The sequence below is a fragment of the Poecilia formosa genome, unplaced genomic scaffold, assembly GCF_000485575.1.
Source record: "Poecilia formosa unplaced genomic scaffold, Poecilia_formosa-5.1.2 Scaffold35, whole genome shotgun sequence".
Classification (NCBI taxonomy): Eukaryota; Metazoa; Chordata; class Actinopteri; order Cyprinodontiformes; family Poeciliidae; genus Poecilia; species Poecilia formosa.
In genome coordinates, this window is record NW_006799974.1 from 2,620,345 (window position 1) to 2,638,278 (window position 17,934).

General features: G+C 37.4%; 1 protein-coding gene across 2 annotated transcripts in view; it reads right to left on the minus strand.

Annotated features, from left to right (window-relative positions):
* The window catches only part of mid2 (midline 2), a 150,592-nt gene that overhangs the window by 116,660 nt on the left and 15,998 nt on the right, over positions 1 to 17,934 (minus strand). The window contains exon 2 of one of the 2 annotated variants that reach the window (XM_016670597.1): positions 1,771 to 1,829. The exons of the other annotated variant lie outside the window; for it this stretch is intronic. The gene's annotated coding sequence lies outside the window, so the exon portion shown is untranslated. The remainder of the gene's footprint in view (positions 1 to 1,770; positions 1,830 to 17,934) is intronic. 2 annotated transcript variants of the gene reach the window in all.

The window sequence follows — 17,934 nt, forward strand, 5'->3', positions numbered from 1 at the left end:
TATATACATATATACACACATATATATATATATACATATATACACACATATATATATATATACATATATACACATATATATACATATATACACATATATATAATAGCTTTGTAATTTATTTCAAAAAGTTCCATATTCACAGAGAATGTTTATCATAATTTAGATGATCATGCTGTTATGTCCTAATCATCTAATTAACTCAAAATATTTGCAGAAGTTTCATGAGGTTGGGTGAGTAAACTAGTTTTCTGCTCAGTTGACAGACGCCTATCAGATGGTCACAAGGAGGGTAAACCACAAAAGGACACTGCATAGGAAACTGGTTGTTGACTTTGGTTATCAAAGCACATTCAGAAATAAGAAAACAAAACTCTTGCTGGAAAGTCTGGCTATCTGGGCCGATAATTTAGTGCTTTTTTCCAACAATTTCATTGGAAAACCTACTCTGTGATGTCAACATGCTTTCCTCCCACAAACAATACAAATCAGAGATTCTAGCAAAAATCCAGCTGTGAAGGTTATGTGCCGCTACGTTTCCCCATGAGATTATGCACTGAGATGGCAAGTAATCGCAAGGCTGAGGAAGGAAGCTGACAAAGACCTGGACTTCAGCCACACAGACCAACAAGTGCATCATGTTTCAACTCTGCGGGGGGGCTTCACATGGCTGCCAGGCTGCAAGACACGGTGGCAGCCTTACAAGGCAAACCATTTAAGACATGAATGAACAAATTCCCCAAAGACACACTGTCAGATGTAATCAGGGGTTTAAGTCGACGTGGCTATAAGCAGGTTTTTGTGGTGTTTGTCCAGATACTGTCAGGGGTTTGATTCCTGATTGCAGCACTGATATATTCTTTTCGTTCACTATCACACTCTTTTACCTTGACTCGACACAATACAAGAGAAGCACCAAGCGACTGTGAACTGGAATCAAATGATTTTATTTTTTTCTTAGGTTCTGGCTTTGTCAGCTGTCAGAAACTCAAAAGTGGGATGTTTTCTTAATCAGTAAACACACCATGTTGAAACATTACCAGGTCTCTTTAACAGCAACAACCTTTGGTAAGTAAAATGTTACAATTAGGAGAAGACTAACAGTGTTGGACTAGCAGAGGAAGGACAGAAACGAGATGCTACTGGAAAGGAAACTGTCTTTACAGAAGCATTGGCTGTCTGTTGCTGGTCATTTTGATACTTTGCCATCTCATACATTTGTAATTTTGATCACTTCACACCTGACTTTTTCATGTATATTCATAAAATATCTGCCACAGGACATCGGTTCATATCTGCCATTGGAGCATCTCCTTAAACCAGCTTAAAGCAAATTGACTCGGATCGGGTCGGAGATTCCCCAGGAATGGGTAGTCCTCAAACTTATTTCAAACATTTTATTAATAATAAGGAAAAATAGGAAGCTGTCATACACTGAAGACAGTACTGATATTTTTTATGAAGAAATGTAAGCTTCAAATGCTTGTTTTCAGTAGGTCAGCGTGAAATTCAGGCAACATTTTTCTGACAACAAAGGAATAAAAAAAATGAATGTGTATAAATTACTAAACAGGTGTTGGCCTACACTCTTCAGATAGTTGGCTGGAGAGACACTAAGGCTGGCGACAGATGAGGGTTCGGCTTGGAGATTGAAAATCAAGGGGAAAGATCTCTGAGAGTGGAGTTAAAAATAGAGCAAGATGTGGAGGATGGGTTGAGGAGGAGAGGGAAGAGGAGGAGGAGGAAGAGAAGGAGGAAGAGGAGGAGGTGTACCTGTGGTCTTGGATGCAGCCGAGTTAGCACTGAGCAGGACCACCATGGGCACTGATGGCCTGCAAGGGGTGAGAGTGAGAAAATGCAAAAGACCAAGATAGGTCAACAGAGATGAGGGAGGAATGGTGACAAATGAGAGAGAGAGAGAGAGAGAGAGAGAGAGAGAGGAATAAAGCATCAAGCGAGGAAAATATCAGATGAAAGACTGAATGAGCAGGAAGAGGAGGAGCTGGGGGAGGCAGTGAAAAAAAAGAAACAAGTCAGATTAGCATGAAAGCCCATGTTTGAGTCCAAAACAAATGGTAATTTCACAGTAGGCTGTGGATGGGAGCAGTAACTACCAACAGAGTGTGACAGATACACATGCCGAATGGGCACACACTCTCTCTCAAACACGCATACACACATTCACACTGAGACGCATATGGTTGCTCGGTGTGACAAGTTTGTAGAGGTTGGGTCAATAAATATTATTTGTAACAGCTATGTTTATGTAGAAAAAGCTGCTCAGTGCAATACATTTACTGCATGTTGCAATCTTTACAGCCTCTATAGTTTTGACAGATATTTCAGTTCGGTTCAATTTAAGTCACAGATTAACATAATTATTGCACAATATGCTTTTCCCATTTAGTAGTTATTTACAACTGAACTTACCTACAAGATCATGTTTAACATATTGGAAGAAACCCAGAATAAATGGTAAATGAATGTCGTATTGAGCAAATCTGGGTAAGAAGACAGGTCATGGTATGAGATCCTGTTCTGTTCAAACAGCAATATTTTCTATTAAAGTCAAGTCTGTACTTGAAGCACTTTTTAGTCTAACATTTCCTTGTGCAGCAGTGATGACTTACAGTGGTCCTGCCACTGAGCCCATGTGGTTGTACAGATTACTTTAACATGGCAGGTCGAGTACAATTATATATCTCCTAACTTCTGGACTTTCTTACTGACTCTCTGACTCCACTGTTCACAATATTTTACATTCATTTTCCAGGGAAAATCTTCAACTTGATCTAGGTTTCTCTGGTAGTTTGGCATATTTGGTGACAGAGAATCTGTTGTTGCCTGTAAAGCAGAGAAACGACTCCTCTTCATATATTCTTCACATAATCTTCCTCTTCACAAAAAAAAAAAATATATATATATATACTTTTTCCACAACAGCAAATTAACTAAATTAACTTGATAAAGCAAAAGTACCGCATGGCATTTAACATTTTCCCACCTCCAAGAATTTATGCTGGTTTCCTGAAACATTTCGTTATCTCATTGTGACACTTGCATAAAGAGAATTAGCTAAAATTATTGGAAGAACAAAGTGACCACGTTTACGTTCACTTATTCTCCATTAGGTCTCTTTTCTGCAGACTGAATAATGAATTGTCTGCATTGAACAGTCTGGAAAGAATTCATTAATTTCCAATACAGCTCATTATTTAGCAGAACAGTTTAACAAGAGGTGCACTTAATGAAGTCTGGTGACTTACTGACAAAATGGCTGCTTGCTACAAGTCTTTTCTCAGTTTTGTTGTTTCCTCTCAAATGTAATTATTCTGCAGTTTATCTTGCGTTTTTATCTTGTGACGAAATAACAGGCAATGCTACTGGTTGGGTTCGAAACGATGAAGTGCTTGATTAGTGCATTTTTTTCGGGATATTAGAGCTAAAATTTAGCTTCACAGGTTTTTATTGATCGACTTACGATACATTTAGTGAATCTGTTTTGTAAACCTCATGTAGCTTATGACAGATTGTCAAAATGAACTAAAACTGTAAGGCATTTGTTGGTGTGTGCTATTCCTGTGATTTCTGATTTGACATTTTCTCCACTCTCTAATATATTCAGCAAAAGAAATATGATTAGACCTCTCAACATATCCACCCACCCAACACTGATGAAGGTGCTCTGTTCTCAGTCTCAGTGTAGAAACAGATTTAAAGTGATGTATGGAAATAAAAGAAAACAGATGTAATTAGGTTGACAAGGAGTTAGCCATTTAATTTTTTTACATCCTCTGTCCATTAGGCTCGTCACACAAACCTCAAAACTGCAATAAATAGGTGTAAAGGGATTATAAAATGATTTAGGGTAGACTCTCTTGCACAATCAATGTGATACTTTTTTTAAACTAGAAGCTAACCCATGGGGTGCATTGCTGATTGATGCCATCCATACATTTCCATTTGCCCAGTTGGCAGCTGGTTAACACAGCTGTTCCTTTTCCCTCAATGTTTCTCATCATATCAAAGCTGAATTTTGAAGCACATTAAGTTATTCACTTTTTCAGTGTGCTTGGCCTCTATTGCTGACCTACAAGGACCTTCAAGACTATAAAAACATATATTCACTGTCCAATAAAAGGTTAGGTGAATCATCATAATGTGTTTTTTACTGAAGTATAGTTAGGTGCTTCTCACAAGAGAAACAGGTGCGGCTAGAAAAACAAGGCTTTACGAAAGAAGTTCTTCCCATGTAAAGGGAAAATTTGTACTTGGAAACAGGTCTGTCATCAACATGAGAACAGCATAACAGCATGACTTCCTCTCTCGCCAGCCTCCACATTTTTCCATCACGTTCCTCTTTCGCCTAAATGTTCAAAAGCTGCTGAGAAATGTGGTGGTATTGGCCCGCCAGGGTCTTCCTGTGGGAGTCAGAGAGGAAGCTAATCAAGAGAATAAAAAGAAAAAAAAAATAACTCAGGTATTATGTCCTGTCTCTTAACGGTCATTTACAGGTTCATCTAAAAAAAAGAAAGAATACATTTTTGTGCAAAAGTGCATTATTTCTTACCAATCTTCCCCTGAAAGTGAAGCTATGATTTTTTTTAGAGATTATAAATTATTGCACATAAAGTAAAACAATTTCAGTTTTATTAATTATGGCGTACAGGTCAAGAAAACCCAAAATTGAGTGTACCGGAAAATTAGAATATCACGTTAGGTCAAAAAGAAAAAGAATGCGTTATGCGCTAATCTCCTGCTGTTGGAAAGTGTGTACATTAGCACTCAGCACTTGGTTGGGTCCCGTCTTGTATGAATTACTGCATCAATGCTTTGTGGCAAAGAGGTGACCAGCCTGTGGCACTGAGTAGGTGCATTAGAAGTTCAGATTACGTCGATAGCTGCCTTCAGGTCATCTGCCTTGTTGGGTCTTTTGTGTTTCATCTTCCTTTTGTCACCAGTCTGTAGATTTTGTAAACCTATGGACAGAATCAATGTTTCTCATAGCAGCTCAAAATAAAGTCAACATGTAACTTGACCATTTTGTTTGGCTGCATTTTTTCATATGGCTGAACACACACACACAAGTTTTGCATAAATGTCAATTATCAGCATTAAGCAAATTGCTCTTTGGACTTTATATCTACAAACAATTCACACATCTTTGCTTCCTGTAATGTTTCCAAGAATGACCTCATTCACAACAGGATGCAGTCTCCACACATCCATCAACCATCAGCACTTTTTCCCAGCATGAGGTCAGTAGTAAGAAGTCTTCCTGTTAAAATCCCTCCACAAGCTATGAAGTGTTTTTGATTGTAGCATTTAACCCCTTAAGTGCCATGAGGACATTGTTGTCCTCATAGACCTACTGGACAACATGTAAGCATTTTCAGGGAGACAGTTAAGGTTAAAGCCTCCAAGTATCTTCTAATAATCTTTACTTCTTTAATGTTTTGCTCCTATTCAAAATTTATATTTTTTTTCATAAGGAAAGTGATCCGTTATGGTCACAAGAACAGGGAAGCATGCTCTGTAGTTTTTCAAATTGCTCTACAATATAGAGGCTGATTAGGATTTATTTTTTGTATATATTCTAGACTTTTTGAGGAGGTTGGATATAAAACATTATGATATTTGCCTTTCAAAAGGAGCAAGACAATATATTGAGTAAATCCACTTATGTAGGACAATGCAGAGTGACATAAAAACTAAGATACAGGACACAGACTTATACGTTTAGACACTGAAATGTGGTTTGAAAAATGACAGCCAGTCAATAACAGCAACTGGGACACTGTAACAAGTCTAACTAAACAACACAGCTTGTGTTAAAGCAGTAGCAAAATTTTATTTCTAATCTGTCAACTACTTAACTGGAGGACATTGAACAAAGATGAGGGAGCAGGATTCACAAACAACATTCTGGGTTTCCTACTTGTACTGACCTATATTCATAAAGGTCTTCTGGATTTAATGAAATGACACTTCACTTCTGGCTTACAGTATAACCAACTTTTTCTATGATTTAGAGCCTTTTATGGCTGGCCCCTCTGTACAGTACCCTGAGTAGTTGTGCCTCTGGTCTTCATGACTGTTTTTCCCTCTTGCACTTACATTTAATGCCACCATGTCTCTCTATTATAGCTGCACTCTGAAGATATTTCTTGCCTTTTAACTAAGGAGCTCCAAAATTACAAAGTTTGCTAAAAGTCTTAAACTGAGAAAACTTTTTAATTGCTGAATTTATCTACACACCAGCAGAGACTACAGCAACTTTTTCATAGCAGTCTCCCTTTTGACAAATGGCCAAAACTATTTCAGAGCTGAAAGTCATTGTAGGGGCCGAAAAGAGCCCTAAAAGACTTATTGTAACTATTACATATGTTTTATGACGCCTACTGACAGCTTTGGTGCATTTGTAAAGAACCATTCCCAGTTTAGCTTTCAGCATCCACATTTTTATTACTAATGAGAAAATCCTCTATAGTAGTTTGACCTTGAACAGTCGATTGGGGGGAAAAAAAAAGTGTTAATGTAAACTTGGCTGTGAAAGCCATGCATCATCTTCGTACAGATTGCAGATGTACAGATGGAGAGCCTGCAGGAATTCTACAAGTTGCTGCATCGGCACGTGCAGCATCATCTATTTGAAAAGCTCCTTCCTTCAGCAAACAGATAATATATGCAACATATCAGCAGCTGTCTGGTCCTTGGAATAAACAGAAGGATAATCAGGATCCACAAACATAGCCTGGTGTTTACCTCACTGCAGAAGGTGCATATTTTGCCTGGTTTAATGACTCACACAACCTGACAGTAACAATAGCTGCTTCCCAAGCCACTGCTCCATTCTCCGTGCTAAAACTCTCAGTGGGGCAACACGACTGTGGAGCATGTTTGTATTCATCTCCTCCTGAATAAAGCATTAGTGTATGGAAGTGTTAGGCAGGTACACTTAGATGGAACATATTGGAACAATAAAAAAAAAAGAAATGGAGGATTAATACTCGATTCTTTTTTTTTATTTTGCATTTTTGATTAACTGTTCAGGAAATGATAATCTTTTAAAGTTGAATAACATAAATTAAGATAAACTACTACAAAAATATTAGAACATTATCAAAAATGTATTTTTAATAATTCAATTCAAAACGAGAAAAATAAAATCTTTGGTTAAGACAATTAGTTGAATTTATTATTATTTTTTTTTTTTACAAATCAACTGGTTTTTAGATTCATAAAATTGAAGTGCCATTACCTGTAAGCCACAAATCATTTGAAATGCATCAACATTCTAATAAATCTGTAGATGAGTTTAGCTTTTTGATTACAACTTCTGAAAGAAACATACTTTTTGATAACATTTGAATGCACTGGCTCGGTTCTGCTATATTACTGATTCAGTTGTAATTTGTCAAGGCCATATGAGCTTCATTTCTTTTAATAAACCAGATGTTTTGCAACAAATAATTAACTAGCTCTTCATCATCTAAAAATCTTCATTATGATGAAAGAGTTTGCTAAAAATAGCCGAGGAGCCGGGAAGGAGGGAAGAATTAAACATTTTGATCAACAAGCCTTTACTGAAGGAGATGCTTGTGTGGCGAATACTAAAGGACAGAAATATGCAAAAATTCAACAGTGGAAATATGGATACTGTTTGAGTGAGCGGTTCGTTCACATCATAAAGAGAAGCAGAGGAGTGGGAGTTATGTTTCCTTTCCCTCTATGTTCTTCCTGCAGCTCCCATGTTTTGTTCTGATCTGGGTCTCCCACTGTTTTCCTCCACGTTGTCTAAATACTTAATATCTTGCCTGGCGTTGTTTAAGGCTTGTGACCTAGACTTTGATCAAACATATTGTCATTGATTTGCTGCTCCAGCAGAGCACCCCATTGAGTGTTTCATCACAGAGGAAGGAGCAATGAAGACAGGCTCGCTGAAAGAAGACAAACTGTTAAATAATGCACCATCAGCTCGTGTTCAGCAGTCGTGTCATTATTAAAGGCCCTACAATGAGAGGTTTCATCATTATGTGCTGGTCCGTGCAGCTATGCATTTATGAATCCATGCTAGAATAAAATCATACATTGTTTGTTTCTGTGTCTGTACAGCAAACTATTGAATTTGCTGTAAGTTACTCAATAAAACCCAGTGACACACAGGCGTTGATGTTGAAGCCATGCCCTCCTCCCCCCACAACTAGGACGATAAGTTTTCTATAAATGGGCCTAAAAATGGAGTCAGAGTAAATGCTGCTGCTGCCATAATCCTTTGGGTAATCATTTACATTTGATCACCACACATGAATATGAATGCTGCTTTGCGTCCTTGAAAACTCCCCTAACTTACTGCAAGTTTGCAGGGGTAGAGGGACTGCTGCGGATATTGCCTCCACTAGCTCTTCAATGTCACAGCTACTCAAACAGCTTATTTAAACCTCCAGAAAAATGACTAAATGTCACTTGGAGTCATGAGGGACATGTGTTTGTTGTGCATTACTCAGAGTAAAAGTGACACAAGTGAGGCGGAAGGAGGAGAAATGAAGGAGAAAGGGAATCACACCACAACACAATGCAAAGAGGGGGTTTCCAGATGGCTAGTCTTGTGCTGGAGAATGAGCATGTGCACTCGTCCTGTGAAGGGTTAGAGTGAAGCATCGAGCTGCTGGACGATGGACTTGGCAGAGAAAATGTGCTTCTGCACATGGCTAATCCCATGAAAGGCTAACAATGTTTAGTGAAGCATACATGCATTCTGTGAACATCAATTTTCAAATCTTGCTCCTGATTCTCCACTACACTGAGGTCTGGACACCGACTGAGCCATTCCAACACATTGATCCGCTTTGATTGAAACCGTTTCCTTTCAGCTCTGGGTGTATGTTCTGGTGAGCGAAAGGTGAGCTTTCGCCTAAGTCCAAGGATGTTTTTTTTTTCCTGGATTGACTTGTTTTAAGCTCTCTCCATTTTTTTATCCGCTATGTCCAGCTTCCCAATCCCTGTTGAAGAAAGCTTCCCCACAGCATGATAGCATGATTTCATATGTCATCTACTGTCGTGTACTCCTTGTCATTTCTAGGATTTTATCTCTAACTAAAGATAGGTCTTATTTTTATCAGACCAAAGCACTTTCTTCTACTTGTTTACTGTGTCTCAAGGCCATCGCAAATGGCAAATGGCAAATGGCAAATGGCAAATGGGAATTGTTGTTACTTTCCCCCTCAGATTCTTCCACCTAACTTGGGGATCTCTGCAATTCCTCCAGAGTTTATCCAGAAGCATCTTGGGTGATTTTGTGATTAAAGTTTTAAAAATCATACAGAGCCTAAATGTGTCAGCTTGAGTTCGATCTCAAACAATTTTACAAGTAAGCCATGTCTAACTGTGCAATGGAAGATGCTTTACTGCATAAGTTGACCCAGCAAAATCACCTCAGACAGATCAAGATATCAGTCCAACAATAAATGGATAGAAGGCTAATGGTATTAATGTGATAATTATTGAAATCAGTTTCAATGGCAGAGGAGGAGGAAAAAGAGATAGCAGCATTAACACTCACCATTGGGCAAATGAGGACAAAAATCTTACAGCCACTGGAGTTGCAATAATTGCACACTATTTTCAAGAAAATATCTGATACTGTTTGATATTTATTACAGGATATCTTTGGTCACACACAGTACCTGAAATTCAAGTTACTGACCAAAGACTTTCTCACAATTCTTTCGTGACAAAATATTTTGGCTTAGGCTACCTTTAATCACATGATGTGAACCCGACCCTTTCCTCTCCTTTTTAGGCCCGTCACTTTATTTTGGATGGCCGTGGTTTGCATTTCTGTATAAACTACAAGAAAAAAGGATGTCAAAAGCAAATTTAAAATTCTGTTTGTGTTAAGTATAATGACAGAAATTCAGTTAAAACCGACCCATGTGGAGTTCAAGTCCCAGCAGGATATTGAGGGAAGTTAGAAGGAATTTTGAAGATCAAGTAAAAGTGTGAAATAGAGCTAATCTCTTTGCTGAGAATCTGAAATGCAAAGACAAGTCTCTTAAGGGACTTGTCTTATAATCACGTCTTGCTGTTTCTTGTAACAACATACAAAGATAAATTGCAGCTGAATGATTGAGAAAACAAATTAGAATGCTACAAATGCAAAAGCAACACTGGGTCTTTTTCAGGAAGCAAGGCAGAGCGCACACAAAGCACTACACAACCAATCAAAGATCTTGCAATACATATGTGAAGGAAAACACCTTTCCTTCACATAACCATTAGTAACTAAATTAACACAACAATGCGAACAGTTAGTATAAATGCTCTTTTCTAAGGTAGTGCAATTTCATTCGGTTTCAAACAGTATGCATAATCTTACTTTTGAATTGGTTCATAAAAGACTAGTTTGGACCCCTTGTCTTGTGCTATTTGCTTTGTACAGAGCTTCTGGGCTTTTGGCTATTAAAAAAGCAATTGGTTCCTGGAAGCCTGGACTGTTTTGAGGTTTTAAGTTTTACCTACTTGCTAATGTTTGCCTGTAATGCACCAGATTGATACTGTGAGGTTTCCTGAAAATTGCCTAAACAACCATCCTCCACTGCGAAGAGAGAAGTGCCAGGATGAACAAGGCGGCTGTTAATGTTAATTCAGTATTTTTGAAGCGTGGTCAACACCGACGGAAAGGCTTTGTTCACTTCCACTGCTACCACTGCTAAAACGACAGACAGGTCATCGTTCAGATAGAAAATCTACCAGAGGCAATACAAGTGAAGACGAGAAAGCCCAGATTGTGCTGTAAGCCAGATTTTGTTTGAGCAGAATTGCACAGGCTAGTGAAAGGGTGACCTTGAGTAAAACTGAAGAGCTTCTTGAAAAAGACTCACAAACCAAAATAAAAACTCCTGCAATGTGTTGAGTCAGTAATGCAGTGTTGCTTTGTCCTCCCACAGATCCAAAAAAAAGAAAGTTTTTAATTCCATCACTCTTTTTTTTTTCTTTAAATACAGGACCTTCCACATCTGAGTAGAGTCTCTCAGTCCAGGAAAAATCTCTATTAGAAGCTGCTAAAGGCTTGATAGTGGGGAGGAGGTTGACCGTCTAGCAGGACAACAACACTGAACAGACAGGGTAACATTATGATGGTTTAAACCAAATCATATTTACATGTTAGAATGACCTAGTCAAAGCCCGGACCTAATCATGACAGTGTGGCAAGACACCTCAGGTTGCTGAACAGAAAACTTGGTCACCATGTTCTGTACAGTGGGTATGAAAAGTTTACACAGCGCTTTTGATATATTCCAGCTCACTCCAAATTATTAAATTAATGACAATTTGAGAAAAAACAATACAAAATACAAGAAATCACGGTTACATGAGTATTTGCAGCTTTTGCCATGAAACTCGAAATTGAGCCACTTCCACTGATTATCCTTGGGATGTTTCTAAAGCTTAAATGGAATTCAACTGTGGTAAATTAAATTGATTGGACTGTATTTGGAAAGCCACAGACCAGTCTATATAAGGTCTCACAGTTGACAGTTCATGTGGAGGGCACAAACACCAAGCATGAGGTGAAAGGAATTGCCTGTTGACCTCTGAGACAGGATTGTCTTGAGGCACAAATCAGGGGAAAGATGCAGAAAACTGTCTGCTGTTTTGAAGATCCCATGAATCTTGCCTCCATTACTCATAAATAGAAGAAGTTGGAACCACCAGGACTCTTCTTAGAGGTGGTGGGCTGTCTAAGCTGAGGGATTGGGAGTAGGGGGTGTTGGTAGGGGAGTTGGAGGTGGGGATTTAGCCACGGAGCGGTGATGTGCAGTCAGAGAAGGGAGGTGAGGCACTAATTAAAGTGAAAAATTTCCAAACAATGATAAGAGCATATCCATTTGACTTTTCTATAAATGTGTCTTTTTTTATTATTGGGTATGTTAACATTTTTCAATTTCAAGCCAATATTTGGTAAACTGCATCAAGGTTTCTGTGCAGCGGTATCAGTACAACCATAGAAGTTATAAACCGAGTATCTGCCTACAGGGAAGAAACTGACCACAGTTTCAGGTGAAGCGCCAGGACTTTGCTACAAAGCAAATCTTCCCTTAGGGTCATAACTCAGTTAAATCTAAGACCAAGCCTGCAAGAACTCCACATCCATGCTGTCTGCTCATAATGTGGGAAATAATACTACAATATGACTGAAACCAGAAACATGAGACTCTCGAGTCACGGCACTACCTAGTTCCCATGAGTCAAACCAAGGACAAAGAGCCCCCAGCGGATTGATCACAATGCACACCTCTACTCGCTCAGTCACATTTTTGATGTATAAGCTTCTAAAGAGCTGAGCGTGGAATGAGCCCTTTGTGCGGAACAAAGTTTTACAAAGAACACTGTCGAATAATATCTGCTGGGTATTCCCCTGGAGTCAGGGGGGCGGGGGGTGTCACACACGACAGACAGTCACACACGCATACCAAAATGGACAAAGACAAGGGCTTTTCAACTAGAATCGTGTGCAAATATTCTCTACACTTGGAATTTAATGTACCCTCACTCACCCACTTCCTTTCTCCCATCCACTCTCTCGTGACAGAATATCCCCTTTGTTCCATGTTCTAAGAGAGAGGGTTGAGGCGCTGGGCTGCTGGGGCTCTGGGAGCAGACATGAATAAATGGACTGTCCTTCATTGAAGCCTGAGGAGAGCAGCCAAACACCCCAAGCAGGAGATCTTACATCAGTTATCAAAGAACATTTTTGGGGGGAAAAAATAAAATGAAATTTCTACCAGTGAAGTTTGTTTACAGGAGCTTGAAGCTCCACATGCATTTGCATGAGCTTGTTGTGAACACCATCTGGTAAACCTGAGAATCCCGATGTCTGGACTCCAACTGACAGCAATTTAGTCTGGACCCCGTCCACATCTTATTTTTAGGACATTATTTTCATGTGTTGGATTGCAAAATTGGCCCAAACAAACAAAAGAAGACATGGAATATCAGAGAATTTGGTAATATGTGGAGTTGATCAAAATAATGTTAGTGATGTTTGCAGTAAAGTCATGACAGAAGAAAATCTTATTTCTTCAGTATCTGTTCTGTGTGATGTGATGTTTTCAGCCAAGGCTAAACCGACCGCCATGACGAAGAGACCAGACCTAAATACAACATGGTGCAGGAACACTAACAACAGAACCACAAAGACATGATGATGATCAACAAGTCATATCAGAAAATACAGAAAATGTTGTTCTTAGAACATTATAGGTTTTTTTAAAAAAACAAACAATCCCAATGTTGGAACAAAGACGACTATCCAGAAAGTTTCTAGGGCAAAAAAAAAATCTACCACTAAAATTACAAGGAAAATCCCAAACATGTTTTCTTTTTTTGTTTGTTTGATTTTTGATAAGAGCAATCCAAAACGTTTCTCCACCAGCACCATCAAGACCTCCGTTTTTTTTTTTTTTTTTTTTTTATCAGTATAGGTTATTTAATTTTAAGTAAGACCATTACACACTTGTGGTAAAATTGAAACAAAGACTGTATACAAGGACCAGAATTGCACTGAAAGTGTCTCTATCCATCCATAATGCACCTAAAGAAGTAGATGATACCATGAACAAAGGGCATGAGCAGTTATTAAAAAGCAGTCTGTCAGAACAGAGAGTGAACATTTGATTTAACAAAGCTACAACAAACTGCTCTGTTTTAGCATAGAGTACATTACTGGAACAATCCCCCCCTTTGGGTTCAGTACCTAAAAATAGAAAACTAAATTGCATATAGGCTTTAAAACATGAAGAAGAAAAAAAAAGCAACATATTCCCATTTATTGCCCCAAAAGGCCTGTATTCAACAGCTCTGGTTCCAGAGTGTGGAATTAGTCTTACAGTGTTAATGCACTGCCACAGTATGAAATGTCGAAACATTTATTCCCCAGTAAAACCAAAGTGACTCTGCTTCACGAGCCACTTACTTCATACTGAATGAAACAACAAAAAGCTCTTTTGGCTTTCTTAAATGTTTTACAATAAAGAAATTAATTCGGTGAAATGGTGCTAAATACATAAATTCATATAAAGGTACTCTCCAATTTAGAATGATGAGACAACAACAATAACAAAAAAATAAATAATATTTGGATTGGTACGCAACAAGAAAGTGACTGAGAGTTTTTTTCTAATAAAGAAACAGGTTTAAAAAAGGGGTTCCAATAAATATTACAAAACACATTTTTTGTTGTTTTGTTTTTGAGTGCAAAGAAATCTTTAAAGGTCAATATTTTTGATGTTCTGTAGCAACAAATAAGTTGATTTAGATTTTTGAGGTGTTTCATTCTAAAAACCACAACATTCAGTCTGAATTAGAAAATTGAATATCAATTTGAGATTTTCTGATCAGCATTTTCAACGTTCATTGGTGTGTGTAGATGATGGAGACGATTCGTCCAAGAAGACGAATCCACAAAATTCCACGATTAATTATGGTTTATGAGAAGATTAATTGGTAATGTGAGAAACGTCTTATGTCTCAGCTAAATTTGACAATCGCAGAAAAGCTGCCATGATATTTGACCATATACTTTCTTACACTCTTCATGCAATAAAGTTATGTGAAGCAAGCAGCTCACACTCCGGTGAGCCATCTGATGTTTTATTGTCATTAAGTTTTTAAAGGTAACATCAGTGAGCTCTGTGAAGTTTGGAGGTTTGTGACTCAAATAACTAAAATAAACGTAACTCAGAATAGTCTGAACTGTTTTTTTCCTCAAAACAGGAATATGTTTTGAGGAAAAGTGACACAAGTGTTTTGCATCCTATGTATGCTCAATTTAACTCCACAAATTCAACAATAATGTGATATTTTTTATCTAATGGTCCCATCCAAATTTAGAGTAAACAAAGTCTTTGAAAATTAGGCGAGGTGGTTAGACTGTTTGACTAATCCTGACAACCTTTCAAAACATATTTAGAAATTGGGAGATATCTTAATGTTAATGTGTGACAGCGAGAGAGGTTTTTAACGATTTCCAATGTGTTTAAAATGAGTTAAAATAGATCTGTTTGCTTTTTTGAAAAGCATCCAGAGATCACCTTTGCAGTAAGTTTGCTGTATTAACAGCATTTAATTAAACCTGCCTCAGTTTTAATCTGGTTGTTTTAATCTTTGAATCAGTTTGCAACTAATATTTATTGATTTAATTTTGAAATAACAAAAGTACACAATGCATATATAGAAAGGAACAACAATGCAAGATGCATTTTACATACGTCTTATCCCTTGTTGAGCTAGTTCATCCAAACAAACTGCTCAAACACAGTAGAGGGCGCTGTGTGCAATACTCTTTAAATCACTTATTGAATGAGCACATCTTTTACTACATGGTTATAATTTACTGAATAAAATAGAGCTCTTTACGTAGAGAGTGATTAAGGGGCCTTTGTGTTTTTCTTTTTTTCTAAGTCTAGTGGTCCACTGTAGTGGTCGTGCTGTGCGCTCTATCAGTACGCTCACATGCAGACACGGATATACACACACTGCCAGGCAACTCTCTTGACAATGAAGTGTTTTAATTAGTGTGGATAAACAGTGGACTTGAACAAAGAGCTTGTTTAAAGCTAATACGGCTTCTGCCGCGATTGATCTGTTAGTTCTGGTTTGAGAAAAGGTCACGAAGAGGTAAACATCAACAACTCCAGAGAATCCTGTCTAGAAAAAAAAATCAGCAGAAAAGCTACAGAGTCACCTGAGTGTTTGAAAAAGTGCTCTAGCATTAACATTGATGGGTTGATTTACAGATTGAAATATGCAGTGAACTGCAACATTGGTAACTTCATATCTGATTGATGCTGAGAACAGTTTTATGATTTATTCAGCTCCAATGCTGTAGCAGTACAGGAGTGCATTTTACTAATAGTTCAAGATGTAAATATAATATATGTTGAGATACAGGTCAGACAGCTGGTGCTAAGTTTTCAAGTAAAACATATAAAAAAGTTTGATCATAAATAACTTATTTTTCATTTGTTCCTCTTTTCTATTCTTAAAAGAACATTCCTCTCACTCCTTCAGTGGTTTCAAGAATTTCTGTTGCCTAAATGAAAAAAAAATGAAAAAAATTTTCTTGTATTGTATTGGTTTCTCTTAGAGCAGAGCACTAAGAGAAGCCTCATTTAACATGAGGCTTTGACAAGCCTCATGTTAAATGTTTTATTTTGGGGTTTATAGGTTTAGAAAAATACCACCCTGCAGCTGATTTAAAGTTGGCAGCCAGTCAACATTTTTCCTTCTTTGGTGCACAAGCACATGGGGTTAGAATATTACCACACAGCAGTTTATATGTCTTGTTCTAATCTCCTCCATAAAAAACAGACACATATTACAACATATTAATAGCTTTACATAAACAGTGATTTTAAAAACCTTGAAACTATTCCTAACATAATATTTTAAGTATGGGTTAGTCTATTTTTTATTTTTTTAATTCTTATGGTTTAATTTTAGAGCTACGGGAGTCACAACAAACTGTGTAAGTAGTTTAAATTGATAACTTATGGTTTTAATAACATATGTAGCTACTTAACAGATATATGGAGATGTAACTATCAATGGGCCAGAAATTGGATTTATACTTTTGTCCCACCCTGACTGCCTCTGATTGGTAAAATCAGGTCAAATGCAGAAAAAACAGATTTTTTTTCCAGATTCAGTTACTGCATCAAAATGAACTTAAACTATTTTGGTCTATAAATTTATCATACTTCTAGCCCCTTTTTGAGATGAGCAAAAACAATGACTAGATACTAGATTGGGTACAGATGATGCATAAATCAGAATAATCTTGATATCTTTTATCAACTATGAACTTTCAAATACCTAATTCTATATAGGAACCTGCAGCAAATGTTCAATCTTTTGTGTTATTGAAAAAAGTGATAATTTTCAGCATGTGACAGTGATAATGATGCAGCAGAGAATTGAAGGGAGTTTCATTAAATCAGAGCAGTAAGGTCATGTGGATAGATCATAGGACATATGCAATATTAGTAAACATGTGATATCACGAATAACAGCTGTATGAATATCAGCATAAATCTTTATAACAGTCCTAAATATAAAATTCATTTTAGTGACAATCTTGTTAAATGCATACATTTCTCATGATGGTGGAACTAGTAGTGAGTTATATTGGATGAAACACTTTGATCTTAAATCCCTGAGCAAACTACAAAGCCAGTTCCTTCAGCAGAATTATTTCAAATGTTCATAGGTAAGAGTGAATGTAGGCCTTTCAATAATAACACTCCCAGTTCCTCAGGCAGAACTACAACAAGCAGAACAAATGAATGCCAGTGCATTTCTAAAAAAAAATAAGTTAAAAAAAATAACAGGAACATTGATGGGAATAGTAGTGAACATACAAAATGTAGAACTTTAAGGTGTAAACTCAAAATAGTAGCAAACATCTGGATGAACTGCATGCAAGACTATTGAAAGCTGAAGATTTGTTATGAATTTTTAAACACCCTCAGAAGCCTTTCCGAAAATAACGGGTCAATAAACAAAACAGAAAAATATTCAAATGAATTACATAAACTCTAATGTTTATGGTCCAGGATTTGTATGCCTGTGCCTTTTGGCAAAAAAAACCCCAAAGAAACAACAACAACAAAAAAACTTTCTCAAGTACCGATGCTGAGGATAGGAAAAGCTGTGAGGCTTGCAAAACTGCATTGATTATAAATGGGGGAAGCGATACAGGGAAGTGAAAACAGAGATGTGGGGGTTATGGAATAGATGAGACAGTGACTGAGAGGAACACCGGAAATAAACATGACATATGAATATTAAGAAGCAGGGGAAAATAGGATGCAAGGAGGGGAAATAGACGGTGAGGGAAGGAGAGATTATCTTCTCTGTGTGGATGGGAAGGCT